The sequence below is a fragment of the Ambystoma mexicanum genome, chromosome 3p (genome assembly GCF_040938575.1).
Source record: "Ambystoma mexicanum isolate Mex_15411 chromosome 3p, UKY_AmexF1_1, whole genome shotgun sequence".
In the NCBI taxonomy this organism is placed as follows: Eukaryota; Metazoa; Chordata; class Amphibia; order Caudata; family Ambystomatidae; genus Ambystoma; species Ambystoma mexicanum.
Window position 1 is genome coordinate 318,343,313 of NC_090925.1, and position 26,606 is coordinate 318,369,918.

Genomic DNA, 26,606 nt, shown 5'->3' on the forward strand with positions numbered 1-26,606 from the left:
GGAAATAGCGTCATCGCACAGGAATGGGAAAGAGCACAGCGGCCATCTTTAAAAACACAATCCATTGCCATACTCTGCCCCCTGGACCTGTTTTGAGTCTTTAGCAGTTCTAAATCATCCGGGACACCTGCATCATGCCCAAGGCATTTAAAAAAAAGCACTGACAGGCAGCGCAAGGAGAAATTCACAGCAGAGGAATTGAATATGCTGACACAGACCCTGGCTGAGAATGCAGAGGTAGTTTTTGCCAATGACATGCGGCGGCCAACACTACTAAAAAAAAAGCCATCTGGGAGGAAGTTGCAGTCAAAGTGAGTGCAGTGGGCACCAGCACCCGCACGGTGCGTGAGTGCAGGAAGAGGTGGGACGACCTCAGACTGCCGGTGAGGGGCATCCTTGCGGAAAACCACCGCATTGCCAGTGCAGGTAGAGCTGGTTCACCAATCAGACTTAAAGAATGGGAGGAGACCTGTGGAAACCTGATTGCTGTTGAATCCATAGAGGGAGTAGGCACCATGGAGCTCGGCGTGGGTACCACTTCGGATGGAGGTGAGTGTACACATGACAGGATGCGATGTGAATGTACTGTTCCCCCCATATGTGAGCACAGACTCCTCTCATGCATGGACACACATCCACACATGCATCCATCCCTCACCATGTCAGTGTCAGACCCAAACACACACACATGCACACATCACCAGAGACAAGTTCCAAACACAACCATGCATGGATGAGGCACTGAACTGGCACATCACCTGCATCCCCAACTACTAAGTCCCAATGGCCACAACTGCATCATTTATGTAATCTGCATTAAGTACATTGAAACGCAACCAATGCCATCCCCCTTCTTGTCCCTGACAGGCTCACATACAGATGGTGAGGATGCCGCTAATGCATCCCAGGCACCAGCCACGAGTAAGAGGCCAAGGGCACAGGACTCGGAGGACACCCCCACAACATCGAGGTGCAAGGGGGGAAGGTCACACCTGATGAGCGGGAAACATTGTAGGAGTGCCACTGCCAGGGCAGAAGTAGCTGCACCACAAACTGCAGCCCCACCACCGGAGGTGAACCCACAGGCACCAATACCAGCCACCGAGGGCCCACCATCAGCTGCGGCAAGCTCCGCTGGTGAGGCAGCCGCCACTGCCCCCCTATCTGATCCTGAGGACACCCTAGTTGGGCCAATGGAGATGCACACCCCAAGCCCCCCTAGAACCCCAAAGCCAGCACCATTCCAGACACCTGGGTCTGATGTGACTGTTGAGGACAACAATCCAGCCATAATGTCCCCCATGGTGGCTTCACCTGCTGCAGTGGATGCATCTGAGGGCACAGCATCCAGTACAACATCACCCAGCACTGCCCTCCAACTGACCACCATCCTGCAGCGTCAACACGAACTGACTGTGCTGGTTGGCCAGCATGTTGAGGAGGCTGCCCATCTCAGGGAGAATATCGTGGAGACGGCGAGGCACTCCACTGAGAGGATGGACACAAACACTGACAGGCTGTGTAACGAGATATCCAGGCTCAGGGAGGTCCTTACTAGCATGGCCGACATAATGGACCGCCACTTCACACAACCAGGCCAGTCTGCCCCATCGTCATCTTCCGGCTCAACACAGACAAGCCCCCTACGCCGCTCAACACGCACCACCAGGCGCACGTCTGGCCATCCTCCAAATGCTGCTACAGACAATGGCCAATAGGGGGTTAATGGCGATTCCTCTGTGTGCATGGGCCAACGCAAACATGGCAGACAAATGAGGAACTGTTGAAGGGGTTGGGGGGAAGGGTGTTATGGGTCTGTTGTGGGGGTGGGGGGAAGGGTGTAATGAGTCTGTTGTGGGGGGTGGGGGGAAGGGTGTTATGGGTCTGTTGTGGGGAGTGGGGGGAAGGGTGATGGGATGTTTCGGGACTTGCACTTTTTCACCTTTCCGTTACTCAATACACTGGTTTCTGATCATAACACAGGCTTGGACATCTTCATTGTGTTTGTGTACTTTATTGGTGACAGGGTCCATTTCGTGCTTCCAAACATACACCAGTGCATTACTACCCATATCCATGTGACAGTACGAAAACATGTTCCTCAGAATATTTGGTTGATCAGATGCTGTCTCACAGCACGTCCCTCCTGCCCATCCCCTCTTGCAAGACCTGCATCCCCTTCACCTCCGTCCTCATCACCATCATCATCCTCATCAGGTGCCTCTATTTCAATGTCAGGGGGCAGTGGCACATTCCGTCTGATACACATATTGTGCAGCATGACACATGCCATGGTGATCTTGGCCACCTTCTCATGTCCATACAGGAGAGCGCCACCAGACCTGCTAATGCACCTAAACCGTGACTTCAAAAGGCCAAAAGTCTGCTTGATCACGATGCGGGTATGGGTATTTGCACAATTGTATTCCTCCTCGTGCCTGTTCTGTGGGTTCCGTACAGGTGTGAGGAGCCAGGTCTTCAGGGGATAGCCCGCATCACATGTATGGGGGAACGAACGGGGTCCTGTTACTGTTCACCTCAAGAGCAGCCTGTTCATATCACACAAATTGACATTGCATTGTTATTCAAGTACACAATTAACAGCATACATGCAGATGGTCTGTGTGACAGCAATGTGCAAGGGGGAGGTCGACCCTGCAAGTGGACATGCCCCATTAATGCCTCCAACAGTAATTGACATGTCCTGGGTGAGGCGAGGTCTTCGGTGTCCCTGGGCCCAGGCAGATTTGGTTCAACACTGCTGGTGTACTGCCATTCCAACATTGATGTTGCCATTCAGAGAGGCATCACTTCAGTGGTGCTATAGGTGCGTGGTGAGATGCTATGGCTAGGGGTGATCCCTTTGCATGCATTATAGGGCACATTGCAATATTGATGTTGTGCTGGACTAATTCCGGATGACTATCTTGATGGCATGTGTGAAAAGTTTGTATTTTGTGGCCTGGAATGTTGTGCAATGTGTATGCGGATGGATGTTTAATGTTACTAGACCTGGAATGCCATCTGTGTTGTGTAGCTTATACTTGCATGTCGGTTCATCTCAAGTACGTTGCCGCCTTCCCAGTGGGACATTGGCGTACATCTGTATGTGCATTTTGCCGACAGCCGACAAGCTACACGCATTTCGGGTATGTATCTCTCTCCCCCCCCCAATCACACCCAGTTGGAGTATGTATCTCTCCCCCCCCAATCACACCCAGTTGGAGTATGTATCACTCCCCCCCCAATCACACCCAGTTGGAGTATGTATCTCTCCCGCCCCCAATCACGCTGCCATGTGCTTGCCCTGCTACTCACCAAGTAGCCACGAACATCGTGCGGTTTGTCGCTCCATGTAGCGTGGAATAGTTGAGTTCCGCAGGACCATGGAATCATGGGTTGATCCGGGAAATCGGGCACAGCAATGTGTGATTATCTTGTTGGCGTCACATACCATTTGGACATTGATGGAGTGGAATTGCTTCCTGTTTCGGTAGACCACTTCATTGTGATGTGGGACCACCAATTCCACATGGGTACAGTCGATGGCCCCGATGCAACTTGGGATGCCTGCCAGTGAATAGAAGCCAACTTTGGTGTTTGCAATCTCCTGGGCAGTCCGTGGCATGTATATGTGTTCACGTGCATGCTTCAGGAGGGCATCGAGTACCTGGTTCAGCGTGCGTGAGAATACTGGTTGTGAGATGCCATGCATCTGTCCCACTGTATGCTGGTAGGTGCCTGTGGCCAGGAAGTGGAGCACACTCACCACCTTCAGTAGCGGGGGATGGCAGTTCTGATGTCTATGAGGCTCACTATGTCGTCGTGTATCAGGTCCACGATGCTGGTGATGGTAACCCGGTCCAGTCGGTACAGGGTGTGTATCTGCTCAGGGGTTAGGTTAAATGGACTGGCTCTGATCCTGGGGATTGGTGGGTGCCTCTGTGGTATGATTAGGTGCCGTGGTGGTGCTTGCTGTGCATGTCTTGCCCTCCTCGTCCTCCTCCTCCTGCATCTCCTTTGTGCTGCCTGTTGTTGTTGCAGCTGCGCTGCAATGAGGTCCTCCAGGCCATGTGATGCTGCCAGTATTGGAACCATCTTGGTGTGGGAAGGGGTGTGGTGTGCTCCTTTTGAGCTGCCACAGTCTCCATTGCCTCCAACTGTGCTGATTGTGTCCACCTGTGGCAGGTGGGAACACTGCTCCATTCTCTTAACGGGTGGTTCGCGATGCCGGTATTAGCACCATGGCGGTAAAGGGTTTGGGGGGCTTTACCATGCCGCTATTGGCATGTCCACTAGCCTTGTGATGCTGTGCTAATAGCGGCATGGCGTAATTTACGGGATGGAGGGTCGCGCGCACGCGGCCTGCCCGCTATTAGTGGCACCGTACTTAGCGATGCCGCTAATAGCGGTGAGCCGTGTCGTAATACGCATGGGGATTTAACGTTACCGGTAACGTTAAATCCATAACGCCTACCGTGTAATGAGGCCCTTAGATAGAATTGGCAATGTTAGCCTGTGTCGCATCTGGATGGAATTGTGAATGTTGGCATGTCCACACTTGGATGGAATTGTGAATATTAGCATGTCCACACTTAGAACTGTGAATATTAGCATGTCCACACTTAGATAGAATTGGGAATATTAGCATGTCCACACTTAGATAGAACTGGGAATATTAGCCTGCGTCGCATCTAGATAGAACTGTGAATATTAGCATGTCCACACTTAGATAGAACTGGGAATATTAGCCTGCGTCGCATCTAGATAGAACTGTGAATATTAGCATGTCCACACTTAGTTAGAATTGGGAATTTAGCATGTCCACGCTTGGATAGAATTGTGAACATTAGCCTGTTTCGCATCCAGATGGAATCGTGAATGTTGGCATGCCCACACTTAGATAGAATTGTAAATAAATATTAGCATGTCCACACTTAGATAGAATTGTGAACATTAGCCTGCGTCGCATCTAGATAAGGCTGTGAATGTTGGCATGCTCACACCTGGATGGAGTTCTGGACATTGTCCTGCGCCGCGTCCGGATGGGTTTGTGAGGGCCAGCAAGTGCCACACTTGGACAAAACTGTGAATATTAGCATGCTAAAGGTCAAGTAACCCACTAACCAATACAACCTCAAACTCTGCATACTTATCTCACTCAAAAACTCACACAACCATCTCTCGCACCACAAGCCGCACGCACTTCACAACACTGCAACAACACATAAACCGGAGCAACAGCACATGCGGACTGTCACCGATCCAATACCTGCACCAAAGCTCAGCACCCGGTGTATACCGAGTTGAAACTGCCAATAGAACACCACTCCTCTCACTATCCTACTCTCTCTTCACCTTACTAACCCATCCCACCTTATCGTTTACAGATCCGCCTGAGCCATACCTGCCTAACCTCCGGAATTTTTACGAGACTCCGGAATTGTAAGCATTTTTCCGGGTCTCCGGAAAAATCCCTTGAATCTCAGGAATTTTGAGATTCTTTACGGTCCCGTCATTTTCTCCACCTGATTGGCTGCCGCTGGTAGCCAATCAGGTGGAGAATATGACGGCCCGGAAACGGCGCGAAATGTTCGTGCCCACTGCCTGCAACACTATAATAATAGTGCTTTCTATCCATGCCATTGGATTGAAAGCACTATTATTACTGCGGCGGCGCTACGTTCATGTTGCTTACTATAGCACTGAATTAATGATTTTCAGTGCTATAGTAAGCAAAATGAACGCGGCACCGCCGATGTAATAATAGTGCTTTCCATCCAATGACATGGATTGAAAGCACTATTATTTCGGCGGCGCCGCCGCCTTCATTTTGCTTACTATAGCATTGAAAATCATTCATTCAACGCTATAGTAAGCAAACTGAAGCCGCCGCCGCCGCAATAATAGCGCTTTCAATCCAATGACATGGATTGAAAGCACTATTATTTCGGTGGTGGAGCCGCCTTCATTTTGCTTACTATAGCATTGCATGAATTATTGTCAATGCTATAAGAAGCAAACTGAAGGCCACAATAGAGTTTACCTTTTTGACAGGTGGGCGGGGCGTGGGGGCGGAGCCGTGTGCAAATGGGCGGAGTCTGCCAGGTACGACGACACGGAGCCCGGCGGAATGGAGGAGGAACCCCCGATAACCCGGGCGGCGTCCTTCTCGGTCCCCAGCCCCTTCCCCCTTTTGGGAAAGGAGGGGGGTGGGGGTTGCCGGGCCAAGGCGGCAAAATTGGGAAAGCCCGCGAATGAAATGCACGGCAAACAAAGAAAATGCCCGCGAAAGCCGAAGCGCGGCAAATATCGAAGAAAGCCCGCGAAGGGCAACAAAAGGAAAGGGGAGGGGTTTCCCCTTCATAAGGAGCGGGGATCCCGCTACTAACAAGAAAGCAGCTGCAGCCGAGGGACACCCGTGCACTTCCACGGGACTGCAGCAGAGGGTTTTCTTTTTTGGCAAGGTCAGAAATACGGAAATTGCACTGGCCAAAATAGGGGAGAAAGAGGGGTGTTTGGTACACATTCTTTTAGGTTAGGGGCTGCTTCAACGGCGGCGGCAATGGGAATAAGTGAGGCTACGATCAAGCAGATAGGCAGCTGGAAATCAGGCTGCTTTAAGAAGTACAGTAGGCCAGAAAAAATGTAAGGGTGGCAGGCCTTCTTCTTTCTCCCTCTCTGTAGCACCTGCCTGGAATAAGAAGGTAGCAGTATGGGTGGCAGGACACTCCTTCGGATCCAGGGCAGGGTTCAGCTGGTCAGTCGAACAGGAAGCTCTGACAGCGGGTGATTTTAGGATCAGGTGGCACGGGGTGCCTGGCATGAATGGGGCGCTATGCAGGGTCAAGTGCGTAAACTCTTGGCCAGCAGAAGGAAGCCCGACATCTTGACCATTCGCCTTGGTGGCATTGATTTAACGAGTTCAGATCATTCCAGGAAAGGAAGGACGGGGTCCTGACAGCCACGCCGCAGTAGAGAAGTCCTGGCGAAAACTGAATTGCGCAATGGCTGAATGTCGCAAGGGCAGGGGTTTTGGTCAGGTTAGACACGGGCTCATTAACGTATAAACTCCAGGGTATTTTTCAAATGAGGGGTGCACCATCATCTTTGGGTATGGACTTATTTTCTGGGACATCCGCACGAAGATCTTAGAAAAGTGAGGAAGGAGCAAAGGGGGGAGCCACGGTGGGCAGAAACCCACACGTGGCGTGGCGGTGTTTGGCCAGACAAACACAGGAGACAGACTCCGGAAGAGCCAGGAGAATGCGGGAAGGGTCTTCGCTCTTCCCAGACCCTAAGCCCCTTGGGAGCCTAAGCGGCAGGGGCGGCGGGGAAGGACAATTACGGCTCAGCTTCCCCCAAAGAAACGGCACTCTCCCCGCCCAGGAGCACCTGCAAGGGCAGGCAGGCTCGGATACTACCAAGGCTGGGAGAGTTGGGCCTACTAATGGACTCTTGGGAAAGGAAAGGGGGAAGCAAGTCCTTGCGACACGGAGTAGTCGCCGCACCTGGCAGACAAAGTTTTCCACAGATATGTACAGTTTGGTTTTATGATTGTGGAATAAATTCTGCGGCCTTCTTAGGCCAACAAACAAACAAGTCTCATTCTGCACTTTCTGGGGGGGAAAGGGCAATGAGTTATGTTTGTATGTTAGCTGTCATATGGACGGATGCCGGGGTTATGCCAGGTACGACGACACGGAGCCCGGCGGAATGGAGGAGGCACCCCCGATAACCCGGGCGGCGTCCTTCTCGGTCCCCAGCCCCTTCCCCCTTTTGGGAAATGGGGGGCGTGGGGGTTGCCGGGCCAAGGCGGCAAAATTGGGAAAGCCTGCGAATGAAATGCACGGCAAACAAAGGAAATGCCCGCGAAAGCCGAAGCGCGGCAAATATCGAAGAAAGCCCGCGAAGGGCAACAAAAGGAAAGGGGAGGGGTTTCCCCTTCATAAGGAGCGGGGATCCCGCTACTAACAAGAAAGCAGCTGCAGCCGAGGGACACCCGTGCACTTCCACGGGACTGCAGCAGAGGGTTTTCTTTTTCCCACCCACCAACCCTACGAACAGAACAATCAGGAAACGCCTGGTCGTCGGCATCGCAGGACGACAAGGCGGTGTGGCGGTGTTTGGCCAGACAAACACAGGAGACATACTCCGGAAGAGCCAGGAGAATGCGGGAAGGGTCTTCGCTCTTCCCAGACCCTAAGCCCCTTGGGAGCCTAAGCGGCAGGGGTGGCGGGGAAGGACAATTACGGCTCAGCTTCCCCCAAAGAAACGGCACTCTCCCCGCCCAGGAGCACCTGCAAGGGCAGGCAGGCTCGGATACTACCAAGGCTGGGAGAGTTGGGCCTACTAATGGACTCTTGGGAAAGGAAAGGGGGAAGCAAGTCCTTGCGACACGGAGTAGTCGCCGCACCTGGCAGACAAAGTTTTCCACAGATATGTACAGTTTGGTTTTATGATTGTGGAATAAATTCTGCGGCCTTCTTATGCCAACAAACAAACAAGTCTCATTCTGCACTTTCTGGGGGGGGAAAGGGCAATGAGTTATGTTTGTATGTTAGCTGTCATATGGACGGATGCCGGGGTTATTGTGTGGCTGTAGGCGGGGCATAAATCTCAGGAATTTTGATTTTGAAATGTAGGCAGGTATGGCCTGAGCGCCTGGGGACCAATTCCGTTGGTGACGGTGCGCGGTACAAATACCTTTAACATTTAACATTTGACATGCATTTATGCCCCTCCAGTTCAAAAATTCACCAGCCACTGCTGTGTCCAGCAGACAGTGCCACAGAGACAGCATGTTAACCTCAGGAAGACACACGTGAACACCTACAGAATGCAACCAATGTAACAGAATGAAATCTATTTTGAATACACACAAAAACGTACATATATATCGCCTGAAGAGGCAGCCACAGGCCTTGTTCCTGGACGCATAACGCGATATATATACGCATATGGACTGAACATACTGCCCCTGGCTGAGGCACACACACTACTCAGCCTCTGTGGCTGTGGAGGGGAGATATAATCTGTCCCCTTTTTCGCCCCCCCCCCGTCACCCTTTCGGCCAGCAAACAGGGGCGGTTCCGTGTATTGGGGGAAGCTCTGGGCGGCAGATAAGCGACCCGCAGCAGGCCCCGGAGAGGGCGGAGCGGGGGATGGTTGCAGGGGAAGCAGCCTCCCTGGGGCAGCGCGATTAATAATAGAAGCGGCTTCAGTGGAGAGAGGGAAGGGGGGGTGGGAGGAAGCGCGGTGGACGGAAATAGAACTGGGGCAGGAACCTTGGGGCAGCAGGGGCAGGGACCAGAGGGGGATGTGGGAAGCAGAGGATGAGCCCAAGGGAGTGCCAGTGATCCAGAGCTTGCCGACCCATATTAACGAAATGGAAATAGCCGCTGGCAATCTCTGTGAAATTAGTCACACATTGCATTCAATGTCTATATATCCAGAACGCATCTCCTGCAAACCGTCGAAACATGTTTTACATTTCTACGAGGCGTACTGAAAATAACCTTGTCACTGTTCTTGTCCAAGAAATAATATATGTTTGCATAGGGCGTGTATCGCCTGGAGGCCGTTTCAAAGCGCTGAGTTGGAGGAGGCGGAAGGAAGGCCAGTTTGTTATGCTTTATGTACACATTGAACACCACCTTGCGACCACTTCAAGGCTCTGTATGAGAAGGAGAGTGAAGGGCGATGTATTTGACCAAAACCAAAAACACCCTCTTGGATAGAACTCAAACGCACGGGCGGAGCAAGCCTCAACATTTGGGGGGTTTGGCAGTCTTGAAAGCCGGCAGTCAGTGATGACATTAAACACCTTGTTTTTACCCCCCACACACCCCACCCCGCCCCCAGCTCCGGCGTGCAAAGAAGGGGGAGCGGAGTGAGTTCCCCCAGTAAACTTTGTCCATTTCCAGCCCTGAACATGAGGCGCCGCGTAACAGTAAACGCGGTAGTCCGCATAAGTGCTGTGCATTAGGAGGCAAATAGGTTTAGCATTTTGACCAATGTGTGAAGGGGAGTAGGTAGCCCAGAAACTAGGCACGTGACGAGGCATTACATATACAGCGTTTAGGATATTTGCAATGGTGCACATTGGGACAGATAGTTGGGCGGGGGAAGTTAAGAACAGATTATTGAGGAGTGTGGTGGAGTTTTTGTCATGTGAGTGGAGGGAGTTCCAGTGAAGCGTGGCAAGGAGAGAGAAGGGGCGCAGGCTGGACAGGGTGCGGGGAGGCGAAGGTTGCCGGGAGCGGAGAGTGCAGAGGGACCCGCTATCTCCAGGAGTCCCGTTTCGGGGACCGTTCCAGAGCGATTTGTAAAACGATTACCGTCGTTATTACCCGCAATGTGGTATTCTACTACTTGCCACCTATGGACGGATGACGGTATGAGTCGTCCCCGGACTAGAATCCACTCTGTCCATCGCGGCTGCTCGTAGTCACTGCAGGAAATCACTCGCCGGGTGGGTCTATCCGCTCGACCCTGTGTCTTTGTGATGTGTGGCGATTCTTGCCAAATAAAAAGGCTCAAAGTTAAAAAAAAATCCGGCTCGATCTTGGCCCCACGTTTTTCCAGTAGATTTTCCTTGTCTCTAACGATGGCTCTGTTGTCCTCCGCTTGGGGATTAAACCCCTTTCTGTTTCCCAAATCTTTTTATATCATTTGTCAGAATCTCCTGGGTTGGGTTTTATTGGGAGCTGTTAAGAATGTCATTAATATATTGTGTAATTATTTTTACAATGGCCACATTACCTTTGAGCCTGGCTTGTGCTATATATATATATTTTTTTTTTTTAAATACATACTATTAAATAAATCTGGAGTGCATGAGGGAGGACATTGGCTGGCCCGGAGAGGCATCCGAAGTGACATTACACATAATTCAACTCTCCCCATAACCTCACCTGATCCCACCACCTGTCCATTGGCCCATCTATGTGTAACATGTCAAGGAGTGACATCACACACCTTTTGACCCTGTGAAATTACATGGACTCGATTAAGGCAATCGTAAAAATACTGGGCTAGATTTGTGTCATAGGGGTGATCTGCACTTCTGGGACCCCCAAAGGCCACTCTTGCCACTAGCTCCTGTTCCCATTGCCTCTCGTCGATTCCTTGCTGGTGTTCGCAGGTGGGCGGCGGCACAGAAGCTCTGTTGCCCTGCGCTGCTGCCATGGGCACTGTGGGGACTCGGGGGACGGTTCATCTGAACGATGAGCTTCTCTGGATTACAGCGGTTGCTAGGAAACGCTGGCGACCCCTGAATAACCTCTCCTGGTAAGTGCAAGGACTGTAACGCAGAGGAGTTGCACCCAGTGGGCCTAATTACGGGCACGGTGTTAACAATAACATAACGGGGTACAACACAAACTCTTATTATCAATATGCCGCCTATGAGCACGTCAGATATGGACTGCTTTTGGTAGACAGAAGAAACTCATTTGCCATTACCACCACCTGTAATCAGACACAATCTGCTCGATAACAATTGGCAGATGGAATTGTTAAACCCCATTTGTCCATAGGAGTTTGGAGAAGTTACAGCGAGTGGTGATCATGCTGCTGTATTCCTCCAGTTTTTGGTGCTAATGTGAATGAAATACTTCCAGCCAAGTGATGAGGTATCTCCTCCACATTACCGCCAACCTTGCTGTAAAAGTGGAAATTCTGTTACCGCAGCATTTTTATTGCACCAAAATACGCCCAAATGTCCTGGTGTGGTGCTTTTCTCCAGCTCCTTGAACCAGGTGGGAGAAGCCTACAGTTTCTAAAAGTGGCATCGTCCACTTTTCACAAAGGCTATTTTCTAGCAGGCCAATTTGACTGAACCACAGCCTGCTCGGAAATAGCTCATGACTAAAGAAAGCCAGGAAAGGTGGCACTGGAATTGCAAGAAGTAAGGAGGAAAACAGATGTAGTGTCTTGTTTCTATGTCCCTTCTGCCCAGTCCCCTGCCTATGTCCCCTCGGGCCTCAAGATTCCAGAGCCGTAGATTAGATTGCCTAGCAAGTGAGCTCTGAAGCTAATGTTAGGTGGCCCACTGCAGTGACATTAACATCTGTAAATGCCCACACAGAGCTGCTGAATGGTGTGTGGAACTCAAGGTGGCAACAGTAAAGACAGACTCAAGGGATCACAGAGAAAGGGTGTTTATTAAACTGTATAATGGGTGAGAAAAACGCCTAATCTAAACCTAAATCTAAGATGGGAGGAAGCTACGACCATTAAATAATAAGGCAGTCGTAGTGGCGTCTTGTCAAATAAAAAGGGCCTATACAAAAAAATAAAACGATTGCCAATCCTTACAACTAAATTACGAAGTAGTGTGGGATAATGTTCACAAGAAAAGAAAGAGGTGTTCACCAAATGATAAGTCAGGATGGTAGGGCTGGGGTCTCCCTTCCCCACATTTTTCGCACACGACACAAGGTAGGACCTTTGCGCACAGCACACCTCTGGGCCTCAACAGCACGAGGGTACAGTTCTTGTGGGGTAAGAGGGGCTGTCAGGGGCTGTCAGGTGTGCATAGTTATTTTCAGCATTCATTGCAACGCTGCATTCCAAAGAAGAGAAGTCAGGACACACACAAAACTAAGGTAATTTGGAGAGCCAATTCACCATATTTGAAGAATGAAATCAAAACTGTCTCTGCCAACAACTTAACCTACTACATTTTCGTGTCTACCGTGGAAAAGAAGGTGAATGTTTAACAACGCATCTACGCTTTACACAATTGGGTTGGATCTGATGCACCGGATTCAATGGGCACACTGAACTAATGGATACATTGAATCACCTTTAATCATCAGATCAAGAAGCTGAACACTGGCTGGATTCCTTTAGTCTCTGCGTTATGCTTTTCACACCAACGATGGCCACTACCGGTCTTTGTCCCTCGTCTTTACGCACTAAATAATTGGTGGTAAATTCGCCCTGAGGAAGGCTATTTACATTAAGCCAAGCAGGTGGCTTGCCGAAACGTATTTGGTTGTTCACAGACCTGATTTAAAGACATTTCTAGAACACTAAAACCTTAAATGACTATGATGACTTCACTTACGTAGGCAGACCTGCAAAGAGTAAAGAGAGGAAAGAAAAGAAAGACTATTTGGAAGTGTATGCACATATTTCTTGTGCTCATTAATTGACAAAAACTTTTCTTAGATAACAATTGTTCTTAAGTCCTTGGAACTCATTACACATTTGTTCATTTGTTATTTGATAACAATTTTAGTGTTTTGGTTTTCTGTAATTTGTCTATTTGTAATTTGACAATATTTGTTTATGTTGTGTTTAACAACTTTCTCATACTTTACAAACTTTGTGTTTTATATATAACATTTTGTATACAAAATTTCAATCATTGGGCAAATATGTTAATTTATTTATTATTTTTTCTTAATATTTATGTTTACATTCAGCTTCACAATAGGAAAATAGTGTGAGGATATCCGTTTTTTCGATACCCCTATTAGAATGATCAAGATTGGTTTCTTTCAAAAACGTATTGTTGCAGCTTTTTGGAATCACTTGTATTCGCTAGTTATTGTCAATGGCCTGACTCTGCAAGACCCTTGTGTTGGAACATATCAGGTAAACAGCTCTGGTGTTAGTTTGTTGTCTGTCACGGTGTAGGAAAGGGTATGGGTTGGAAATGGGGTGGTAGGCCTTCTGAATATCCTACAGGGTAGGATGGGGAAAAGGTGTCATAGGGAAGGGGTTACTGCATCACACCCGCAAGTGTCCCGCTTCCACTCCCAGAGGACCCCCCATGCAGGTGATCCTCCTGCAATGGTCCATTGTGGGTCTAGGTGATCTGGCCTAAGCCCCGCCCATCTGGTGCCTTCCTGGTTGCCACTCTGTTTCCCCACTTAGCAAGCCCCGCCCACCTGGTGTCTTCCTGGTTGTCGCTCTTTTTCCCTACTTATGAAGCCCTCCAGCCTCTTTTCCTTTGCAGATGGGGAGCAGGTGCAAGTGGGTCTATCTCACCTAGCCTAAGCCCCGCCCACCTGGTGCCTTCCTGGTTGCCGCTTTTTCCCCTACATAAGGAGCTCTCGAGCCTCTCTTCCTTTGCAGATGGGGAGCAGGTGCAAGTGGGTCTAGGTCACCTGGCCTAAGCCCTGCCCACCTGGTACCTTCCTGGTTGCTGCCCTTTTTCCCTACTTAAGGAGCCCTCCAGCCTCTCTTCCTTTGCAGATGGGGAGAAGGTGCAAGTGGGTCTAGGTCACATGGCCTAAGCCCCGCCAACCTGGTGCCTTCCTGGTGGCTGCTCTTTTTCCCTACTTAAGGAGCCCTCCTGCCTCTCTTCCTTTGCAGATGGGAAGCAGGTGCAAGTGGGTCTAGGTGACCTGGCCTAAGCCCCATCCACCTGGTGCCTTCCTGGTTTCTGCTCTTTTTCCCCACTTAGCAAGCAGGAGTTTTGTCTTGATACACTATTACTTTCCCATCACTGTGTTGTTGCAAATGCTTGGTTTTGACTTTGTGGACTCTTTTGACTCTTGTATCATCCTATGCCATTTTCATCCTGAATCCTGTCTTGCATTTACGGTTCCCTGCAACATTATGTGTTACCACCGACTCTGCAACTGTATTCGTCTCTCCCCACTTGCCTCTCCACTCTTTCTCACTGCTCACTCCGTTCTCTCCTCTTCTCCCCTTCCTCCTTTTCTCTCTCTCCTCTCCCCTTTTCCCTTCTTTACTCTATGCACTTACTCTATCAGAATTGTCCTCGGACATAGCATAATAGCTACATTGTTTGTCTCCCACCCCCCTCTCATTTCTTTTCCTCCCCCTTCCTTTCCAGAACTATCTGAAATGTCATCAGGCCTAGTACAATAGTCGCTTGTTTTGTTCCTCTCCTTCCTTCTCCCCCTCACCCACTCCTCTTGTAATCCTCCGGCTCTATCAGAAATGTCATCAGGCCTAGTACGTTAGACACCTGTCTGTTCCCTTTCCCTTCCCACCCACCTCCTCCCTCCCTTATCTGTGTCTTAGCTCTTGCACTATGTGAAATGTCGCCAGGCCGAGTACAATAGTACATTTCACATTCTTATTGTTCAAGGCCTTGTAAGAATGTTCACTGTTTGTATTTTTCCCGTGTTCCCGCCCTTGCCTTGAAGGGCTTTGAAACACATTGTGTATAGGCGCTATACAAATAAACTATCATATTATATCATATCATATATCATCCCAAGGAACTGGATCCAATAGCAATGGCTGTGTCCTGGCCACCCGGATGACAGATCCCCGGGGACCAGCGTGTGAGACACCTTTCGGTTTCTCACAGTGGACAATTACAGATTTTGGGTAGGCCTTGCCCGATCAGGCCCTACCCTGTTTACGTCTCTGCAAGAGTCTGTCTGTCAGCCGGTGGATTTGCTGGGGAAAGAGCGCGAGTTAAGCGCCCCTCCCCCTCTGACTATGCATTTCGTGGGAAGCCAATCTCCTGTGCCAGATATAATTAATTCACAGCACGTTCTAAGGCACGTGGCCTATGTCATTCGTGTTAGCTGTTGAATGTTTTCTTACTACACTCAACACAGTGCCCTGTCTGTTTGCACACCACCAGTGAAGACCTGAAGAGCATTGCAATACCATTTCGCATTAGGGCAACGCAATACACAAGTCCAGTGGCATGACAGTAACCCTCATAAACACATGATTCAGATGGCATCAGCAAAAACTCATATCACAGAACTGTGAGTCAAGTACACAAGACAGCTATCATGTCTGAGAGTGAAGACATTAGCATCAACGCTACCCCGTCAACATTTTCCCCTAGTTTGCCAAGCAGAGTGGAAAGAGGACATGAGTCCCACCATTGACATTTCAGATACCAGCAGTCTGGCACCACGCTGGAATAGATGGCAAAAAGAATTATACATCTGCATTGATGCCACTGGGGTAAGAGAAGAACAACGTCTCAAAGGAATACTCATGAATTCACTAGGGCCAGTAGTACGAGACATTGTATTTGAGATGCCAGAGAGTGCCACTGACACATTTACAGGAATTATTGACTCATTAAAGACCTATTTTCACTGCTTAGGAATGTTGATTACGAGAGATATATATTCCACACCATCACTGAAGAGAAAGATGAGACCTTGGACACATTTGTCATAAGATTGCGCGAAAGAGAGTCAAATATTGTGACTTTGACCATTATTCAATGGAGGAACCTCTAAAGTCACAAGTAATTGCAAACTGTGGATCTGCTAAATTCTGGAAAAAACTACTGCAAAAAACAGATCCTTAGAAGAAATATGAATGCTAACAAGGGCTGGAATAGCGATCTCCATGCATGCAGAGTCCCTGAGCAACATAAAAATAACACAGACAGTGGCTGCAAGGCTTATATGTCAGGTACAAGCGACAGATAAGTCAGTCGACAAGGAACAACGCAAATGTTACTGTTGTGGTTACAATTGTCCTCTTGTTGGTCCATGTCCAGCGATAGGTCACTTGCGTGACGGCTGCAGAGGTGAAAATCATTTTCAATCCATGTGTAAGAACATCAGATACATTCAGCGATCTACAGAGCACATAAACCCTTGCAGAGGCAAAGATAGTCCTCGTTCAGGAAAATGGGCGTCTCCCACCTCCAGGCGGAAGGGTTTCCCAGGTCGACGCCAGGATACACAGAAAAGAGAGAGGGATATCATAGAGCGTCCACTCGGGAAGAACCAAGAAGAAAGTCGACGCATCAGAAGATAAGATACATAGCAGCCTCACCCAGACATCTTGACGACTCTGATTCATCGTCGAGTGGTGATTGCAAGAGAAGATATGTCCATGCCATAGGAAACAAGAGAGAAACACAATATAGTACAACATTATCGGTTCAACTGAATGGAAGTGTACAAGAGTTCCTAATTGACACATGTGCCACGGTAAACGTGATAAGTGAAGACACATACCGAGGGCTCAAATACACTGGGAAACTGCGATATCCTGACATCGAACTATATATCCCTATCGATCTAGTACACTGCTACAATGCAAAGGGATGTTTGACACAGCCTGCTCATGCATAGACAAGTCTGCAAAGCTGGTCATTTATGTCATAAAAGGTGAGGTACCAGGAGGAAGCATCCTCAGTTTCAAATCAGCCCTGCAAATTGGGTTGGTGCACAGAATGTATCAAATCATGTTGGCGTACACCACAGACCCCGAAAGACATGATTGTCAGATATTTCCCTCGTTGTATACTGGGCTCGGAAAACTGAAGGAGAAGCAAATAAAATGACACATCAATCCTGATATCAAACCAGTTGCCCAGCCTTATAGGGCAATCCCCTTAAACATTCAAAAACAAGTAGAAGAGAAATACAATCATTGCTGAATCAAGACATCATTGAACATGCAACAGGGCCCACTACATGGGTTTCTCCTATCGGTCCTGTGCCAAAAAAGGAAAATGGAGGATAAACAAGAATCTGTGTGGACATGCAAGCACCCAACCTAGTTATTGTAAGAGAAAGGCATCTGTCTCCAAGAATGATAGGTATGATGCATCTGCTACATGGGTCAAAGGTGTAATGGAAACTGGACCTAAACAAAGGGTATCACCAGTTAGAACTGCACACTGAATCTTGGTATATCACATCTTTCCCAACACACTGGGGATTATTATGTACAAGAGACTAAGATTTGGAGTCTCATCAGCAGCTCAAATGTTTCAGAACGAAATTCCTCAAGTTACCAGGCACATTCCCCAGTGCCTCAATTACAGTGATGATATTTTAATATTTGGGGCCATACAGGAGACACATGATGACACTCTGCGAAGAGTGTGCATGGCACCGGAGAACATTAGTTTGACACAGATCGCAGCTAAGTGTGAGTTCAGTAAATCAACACTAAAATTCTTTGGGCACATATTTTCAAGTGAAGGTCTACAGCCTGATCCTTCCAAGGTGCAAGCGTTAGTTGCCATGCCAATTCCCACAGCAACGTCAGCAGTACGGTCATTTCTGGACATGGCAAGCTACTGCACAAGATACATCCAGGATTTTGCTTCAGTAAGCACACCATTACGACTTCTCACTGGCAAAGGATAAGAATTTGCATGGTCAGAAGAACATGAGGAAGCGTTCAGAGAAATAAAATCTCGCATTTCGTCAGCTCCTGCATGGCTTACTATGAGCCTGATCTGGAGACAGAGTTAACTGTGGAAGCAAGTCCGGTAGGTTTGGGTGCCATACTTGCTCAATTCAAGGCAGGCTCCTCCCCGCCTCGACGCATTGTTACATATGCAAGTCGAAGTATGTCAGCCACTGAATGTGCATATTCACAGACCGAAAAAGAGTCTGGCAGTTGCCTGGGCATGTGAACATTATTACCTGTTCCTATACAGAAGAACATTCACTATCATCACAGACCATCAGGCCCTTACAGCGATATACAGCAAGCCCAATGCCAAAATGCCTCTGCGGATCGCACACTGGGGCCTACGGCTACAAGACTACTGCTTTGATATTATACAGTAGCAAGGGAAAGACAACAACCCAGCAGATTTACTGTCCAGGTATCCCCTACCTCTGAAAGAAGATCAGTCATCCAAAGCCGATCAATACATCAATTACGTTGTAGACAATGCTCTTCCGAAGTCGTTGACCATCCCAGAAATCATCAAGGCACTACTCCAGGACAAGATCTTGACACAGGTCAATCATATAGTGAAGTCAGGGAAGTGGCGCGAATCGCAAAGTGGCAATGAAACATTTTCTGAGAGTGAGCATACATTATTAAAGACATTTCCTCTGTTAAAGCACGTGTTGTCAGTCTCTCTGCAAGGATTGTTGCTAAAGGAGAACAGAATCATCATTCCCACGTCCCTGCAGGATCAAGTAATTGGTCTGGTGCATGTAGGGCACAGAGGGGTTGCTTCCACTAAGCGACAGCTCAGGACAAAGGTGTGGTTTCCAAATATGGATACTAAGATACAGAAGACTCATGAAACTTGTGTCATTTGTAAGTCAGTGGTTCCTTGCACCTTCCCAGAACCCCTGAAGATGACACCACTGCCACTGAAGGTATGGCATGAAGTGGCAGTAGACACGTTTAGGCTGTTGACAAATGGCAAATGCGTCCTGGTGGTGATTGATGAGATGTCTCGATTTCCGGAGGTACATCTGGTCTCTTCCACCGCTGCCCATGCCGTAATGCCTGCTCTCGACAAAATGTCTGCTCACTATGCTATTCCGTCAATTGTAAAGTCTGGTAATGGTCCGCCCTTCAGTGGGCATGAATTAGCCATGTTTGTGGAATACTTGGGATTTCAGCCAATGGCACTGTCGAGCAATTCATGGCCATCATCAAACGCACCCTTCAATTATGCCCCATCACCTGAGGATCGTTTATGCAAGCCATTTGCACGCTGCTAAGAGACTGCCGTAACACGCTGCATACCTCGACAAGAGTATGCCCTTCTGAACTGATGTTTGGCAGAGTGGTACACATACGGCTGACACAGGTAGAACATTCTGTAAATTGTCCAGACCTGGTCTCGAAGGCTCAGATAAGAGACGATGCAAGCAAAAGGAAAACAAAGAAGTATGCAGATGGGACGAGAAGAGAGGACTTGAATAAACAAGTGGATGATTCTGTGCTGGTACGTCAACCTCAAGGGCAGAAGGGTGTGTCTGCATTTGATCCCAGCTCATTGACTGTAACAGTAGTTCAAGGGTCCATGGTGTCAGCTGAAGGTCCTGGTCATTCCATCACCAGAAACTCATTGTTCTTCTGGAGACTTGCAGAAGGTGCTCCTGATCATGAGGAACCAGTTGAGGCAGTGAGTTCACAGGAGAGTTGTACTGACTATATGGATGGTGACAGTTGCAGTGGTGGAGATGGTGAAGTGACTGTGCCTCAGAGTCCGTGGGAGAGAGTAATCCAAACACCAGCGAGGTGGATGAAGGAAATGGAGTAGTGTGACATGTAATGATGTATGCAAGAGGGAGATGTAGTGTCCTGTTTCTATGTCCCTCCTACCCTGTCCCCTGTCTATGTCTCCCCGGGTCTCAAGCGCGGGTTTGTTCACGTGTGGGGGCGTGGCATAGGGAGAGCCGAAGTGATCAAGGAATAAAGAAGATCACCGGACACCAGCTCCGTGTCCGTGTTATCATTGCCACCTCACTTGCTGTATATATTCTGATGTCGGGCATGAGCCCGCTAGAACATAATAACAGCGGTGGGTGGGTGAAGGAGGAGTTTCATGTGGGGGAAGGGTTCGGGGGAGATCAAGGAGTGCGGAGGTGTGTCGTGCACAAGGTTGGGGGATGAAGGGCGAGGGTTGCAGGGTTGTCCCAAACACAAGAGGAGTTTCATGGGGGAGTGGGTGCATGAAACGTGATTCCCCAGAGTGCCAAAACCGGACCTGGGGCACCGGGGTTCGACAGAAGTGTCCTGCAGGGAATTCACATTGAGCCCTAAAAGTGGAGCTTCTGGCGCTCGCTTCCCTACCCCGAAGCCTGAGTATTTTGTCTGCAGAGGTTGGAGTGGAACTCTTAGCTTCCTTGACCCACCCATGTTAGCTGTGGATAACAGGTATTTCCAAGTTTATTTTTTATGAAGTTTCGGTCAAGTTTCGGTCAGAAGTGTTTAGTTTCAAATGGTAACAGCACATTTATTATAATATTTTTTTTATTTATGTGCTGTTTTCGCCAAAGTGCTGTACATGGAACATTTACACACAATTATGATCACCCACCTGAAGTTGGTACTCATTTATCGACAACGGAAGGATGAAAGGCTGAGTTGGCCTTTGCCGACCCAGTACATCGCACACAGATTTCGCACACGAATTTCATCAGCGAGTGCTCAACCCACAAACCTATTTTACAGGCTAACACAATTTAGTACACAATTGAATTATTATACAAATTACGATACTAGTGAAAAACGAAGTGTCTATTTGATTAAATGTCCTGACCCCATAAGGAATCAGAAAGCAAGCAGCACATTGGCACCAATGCAGTGCTGTTTTCTTCTTACCGATAAGCACTATGGACAGCAAAGTAAGGCAGTGTGTGACCCCACTGCTAACGCAAGGGGGGGGGGGGGGTGGAACAGGTCTCTGGTTCAGCAGTGACCACAATGCCAAATATTTGGGGTAGCCGGATTATGGCTTTACCCGATTCACATATGGCACAGCAGGGCAGAAGCCCTTTTTAGTTTTGGTAGGTATTTGACATTTTTTAGAGATACCTGTGAGACCACCACTACCGTACTATAAAGAAGGGTGTCATTCTTTGATGACATTTGAGGAGGCATACAGTGCTTTGGTATTTGCTTATCCAGTCTATGCTATGCCTATCACTTGCCATTGGGTACTTCTAAGCAGACTCTGTTATCAACATCCCTAGAGCCACTGGCTTGGCATTGCGTTACAGTGATTTCTGCCTGCAAAAATGTTCCTGAAAGGTAACAGGTTAATTACAGCCATTAAGCGGATTCTTTTCTAGATGCATGTTGCATGGAAGGGGTGCCTGCAATATGTGCCTAAAAGTCAATGGGTTTATGGCAACTAACAAGCAGTTTCTTGTGGAATAATACTTCCTAAGTAATTGTACCTTAAGCCACTTCATTTTCTTAGCAAAGCTGATTCCAGTGCTTAGCTGTGAATTAAAGTGCCAAGCGTCCCTCTTTTTTATTTTGGTTAGGCTAGTAAAACCAGGTTGTTATTGTTTTGTGCTGGGAAGAAAAGATAAAGACCAACAGTAACATGTTATTAATTTTGTTTGGATATGTTGCAGAAAATTGTAATATATAAAATGTGTAATGTTAAAAATATCTGAACAAGGCCGCGCTTCCTGCTTAAAGAAAACCACAAACTATTGGCTTTGTCAATGCTTGTTATTGGTGTTGGGGAGGGTGGTACGAATTCTGTGTATGGCAGGGTAGGATAATGGTAGGTGCTTGGATCAGTGCCACAGGGCAACAGCTCTGGACCGCACTGGTTATTCGGAGGGCGAGTTACATAGTAGGGAGAGCGCATGACATGGGATAGCAGACAGGCGATCAGTACCCACGCCATGAGTGGTTGCGGTCAAGGTCGGACTGGGGCATAGCATTGTCTCGGGCACCAATGAAAATATGGCCCACAGTTGCAAATGGCAATTCATTACTTTTGTAGCAAACTGTTTGAGTGGTACCCAAGTGGGGGTTTCATGATAAAAATCAGATGCAGGTTGTGCATTTTAAAGAATATTTATTCCTAACACTGGTCAAAACTGTTAGCCGCATGGTGAAGTAACTCATCAAACTGGCCCACATTGGCCAGAAAAGTGGCCCACTTTGACCCACAAACCTGCCCCACACTAGCATATTTCGTTTTGGGTTCAGGCATTGCCCTATCGCCCTATAGACCAGTCCAAGCCTGGTTGCGGTGGACACCAACTCGCTTAGGGCACTTGTGGGCAGATCTGAAGGGGGGACAAGGAGTGCTGCCACCAGACAGAGCTGCCACCCTTGGGTACTCGTAAGGCAGCAGGATATACAGCCAACACTCATCTGCACTTTGTGAGTGTTGCTGCTGGCTTCCGTCTCTGGTCGCTAATGTGGTTCTGACCGGCTCTCCTCCTTGACGCTCTGGCTCCGCAGGGCTTTTGGTGGGCTTGTGGCCAGTTGGTGGCCCCGGGTAGACTGGGAACCAAAAGAAGCCCTGGAAATAATTTTAAAAGTGGACCCATATTACACATTTCCAACAAGCCCAAGCCGTTTTCTAAGGGAACATGCGGAAATACCACACAAAAGAGTCCCCGGGTGCAGAGACCTACTGGCAAATCTCCAGAGTTCCACATAGGCCAGACACCCCCTGTTGGTGGCAATGTGTATTGGTTGAGTAGCCTGCACTGCAGTCGCTGTTTGCTCATTTCTTTAATTGGGCACACAGACACAGTCTCTGATCGCATGCTGGATTCATGGTTATGCAGGATCTGAGGACATTAGGAACAGAGCCCCAACTGGAAAGGAAGTAAACAAGTAAACAGCTCAATGCCTCACTCTGGAATGTCGCTGTTCGGAAAGGCCCTAGAGTCACCGCTGATATTCAAAGAACTGGTTCCGAGTTTCAGTACTTTGGGGAGACTGGAGATAGGAAGAGGTCACCACTGTAATTATATTCAAGGATCAGGATACGATTTTGAAGTGGGAGTATTTCACTTCCTTTTATTTTGTTGCCAAAAGTTGGAAAAGCCATATTGGACAAAATATTTCTCTGACGTGTGTGCTTTCTAATTCATGCAACAATACACCATTGTTCGGTTTGCCATTTCCTTCTTGTCTATTCTATGACAAGACTGGAGGCGATCATTATGCTTCATCTTCATTTATTCTACTCTTCAGCAGTTCAACAAACATATATAACAAAAACCATGAAAAGTGTCCTAACAAACTCTTCTCTTTTCCAAAACTACAAAATCCATGAGCCTCTGTAGTCCATACTCACTCCACCCTTCACAACCCACTTCCTGTGCTTGGACTCCTCTTCTTTTACTGCTCTTCAAGCAGATAAGTACTATTCCTTTCCTCTCTTAATGACAGTGGTAAATTGACTGAGTGAGAGGGAAAGTTTGTTAGTAAAGGAGATAAATAAGGTTTTGAGAGTGAAAGCACTTAATGTGAGTGTGTGAGAAGTAGCTTTATTAGGACTTTGTCACAGACGCGCGTTCGCGCACTAAGTTAGACGTGTTTCCGTATCTACTCGCCGCGGCGTTTAGCCGCGGGATCCGGAGTAGATTTATTTAATGCATAATTTCAGCCGCGAGGCTGACGGCCCCGTGTCGCACTTTCGGCACCTTTGGGGTTCAGTCAGCCTCGCAGCCGTCAGGGCACCGGGAGCAGCTGCGCTCGAGAGGCTCAGGCCCCCTCCTTTGGGAAGGAGGATCCGGCGCCCGCAAAGCCAGCAGTGCGCTGAGGCCGCAGCATTCGGTCTCGTAGCCCCCGCCCGCTCCCTCAGCCATGCTTTCGCTCCCTCAGCATAGCCCCCACCCGCGGGTGGGCGGAGCTTAATCAAGGGCGAGTCGCGTAACGTCGTCTCAGAGCGACGATTGTTTGTACAACATTGCCGGCACTCGTATGAAGTAGCGCAGCCCTATTATTGATTTTAAAAGGAGGGTGAAGCGATCTCGTGATCGCGTGCGTCGTGCTTAGCCAAAGCACCATCCCTGCAATTCAGCAGCCCCTCGATATAAAGGGCATTGATAGACTCGGGTCTGTGGACCCTTACACTGCCGAGGAGCAGTAGAGTGACGCAGTGAGGGCGAGGACCCTCACAGGAGCCAGAAGGCTAAGCAAAGTTAAAGGCGCAGCCACTGAAAAGAAAAAAAAAATAATAATAATATCATAAGAGAGCAGTGGGCGTGCTGAGAGACCTGATCCAGGTATTCTAGGCACACAGCACAGTAGAAAACGTCTGAATTTGAGTGGAGTGAGGAGGAGCAGTCCCATGACCTTGCTGCCAGCTTTAAGCAAGTGCTGGGTAGCTCTGTTATTGATGCAGTGGCGGAAGGGGTGAGACCCCTACAGAAGAGGCTGGAGTCGTTGGAAGCTATGCTTTCGCAGCCGGATAATAGCACCGAAGTTGATAGACGCACACCCACAGAGCCCTTGAAAGAGGGACGTAAGGGGAGTAAGCTAGCCCTCAAGAGGAAAGCCTCTGACGACCCCCAGGGCTCATTTGAAGAGGCGGTAGAAAAGGCCTCAGAGGTGCCTGACGCTTTTGCGAAGCTTAAAGAAGCTTATCTGCAAAGGCAGGTGGTGCCGAACCTCACGACCCCCACTCCAGGGGATGACAACATCGGAGAAGACCCTGGCTCGGAAGAGGAGCTGGTAGAGGATCAGGCCTCCTTAGAGGAAGAAGAGGCCGAGGAGGAAGACTGGGCTACACCCAGTGGGGGTAAGAGAGCGAGAAAGGAGAAGCATATCCTAGAAGCGCAGGACGATATGTTCGACCCGGACAGCATCTGCAATCCGAGGTCCACTGAGTGGCAACCATCCCCCCGAGTAACCCAGTATATGGCGGCGAGGCTACGCAAACCACTAGACAAGGAGGTGAGGCAACGTCTTTGGGCGGAGTGCCCGTGCCCAGACCTGCCAGGAAAAGTGGCGGAAGCCCCTGAGCTCGACCCAAAAATGCTGACCTTCGTGTCCAAAACGAGCAAGGACCCCCGTAAGGGAATTGATAGATCCTGGAAAAGCTGCCAGGAAAAGGTATTAGATTTGGCAGGTCCTCTCGCCAAGATTATGGACCTCGCAGAGAGGGCGAAGGACACTGGAGAAGAGGTTGACCCAGAGGCCCTCGCAGGGTGGGCTCAGAGAGCTGTCTGCCTTCTCGGTAACGCGAATTGCGCCATCACGTCAGAGAGAAGAAAGGGTCTATTAGTCAAAATAGATTCAAAGTTGAGCGACTTGTCATCGTATGAAGCTGGAGAAGGAGCCCAAGGCCTCCTGTTCGGAGAGACCTTTGGGAAGAAGATGGGCCGATTTGTCGGAACATACGCTTCACTAGAGAAGGCGCAAGCATCAATTCATAAAATATTCCCCAGTCGAGTTTTTGGGGGGACCGGCCGCGTCAGGGGTCGCGCAGCCGGTCGTAACCAAGGAGGAAGGAGACCCCAAAACCCCAGAGCGCAATACTGGGAGAACAAAAGTCAAGACACGTTCTTCCCGTCCAGAGGGAGGTTCCCGAGGGGCTGAAGGTCCAGAGGTTCGGGACGAGGTCAAGGATTTACACCAGGTGAGAGCGATTCAGTATCCTCCGGTAGGGGGGAGGACGCGCATGTTTTTAGAGAATTGGCGCGAGCTTTCAAGCGATTCCTGGATATTGCAGACCGTCAGAGGTCTGCAGCTAGATTTTATAGAGGCCCCGGTTCAGCTGTACAGGCCGCAGAGCCTGAAATTACCGCAAGTGGAACAAGCATGCCTAGACAGTGAGATAGCGCAGCTTGTCGGCAAACAGGCGATAGAGAAATGCGAGACATCCCCGAAGTTTGTTAGCAATATGTTCCTGGTGCACAGGAAGGAGAAGGTACGCCCGGTTATAAATCTCAAAGAGCTGAACGGCTGGATCGTATATCAACACTTCAAGATGGAAGGCGTCCGTCAGCTCAGAGACTCCCTAAGAGAAGGAGACTGGCTGCCGCGTCTAGATCTGAAAGACACCTATCTTATGGTACCTGTTCTCGAGGAGTACAGGCCATTTCTAGCTTTTCGCTGGCGAGATCGATTCTGGCAATTCAAGACAATGCCATTCGGGCTGGCCTCTGCACCCTGGGCCTTCACGAAATTGATGAAGCCGGTAGCAGCAGCGTTCAGGGAGAAGGGCGTCAGGCTGATCATTTACCTGGACGACCTCTTGCTCCTGGCAGAAAATCGGGAGGTATTGGTATACCAAACGAAGTGGGTGCAGGACCTTCTGACCTCCTTAGGATTTCTGGTGAACACAGAGAAGTCGGATACCACACCACCGCAAAGGTTAGACTTCCTAGGATTTGTCCTAGACACCAGGAAGACGACTTTGGAACTTCCAGCTCGGAAGATGAGGGACATCAAGAGGGAGATCAGAGCATGCTTGGAGAAGCAGCAAG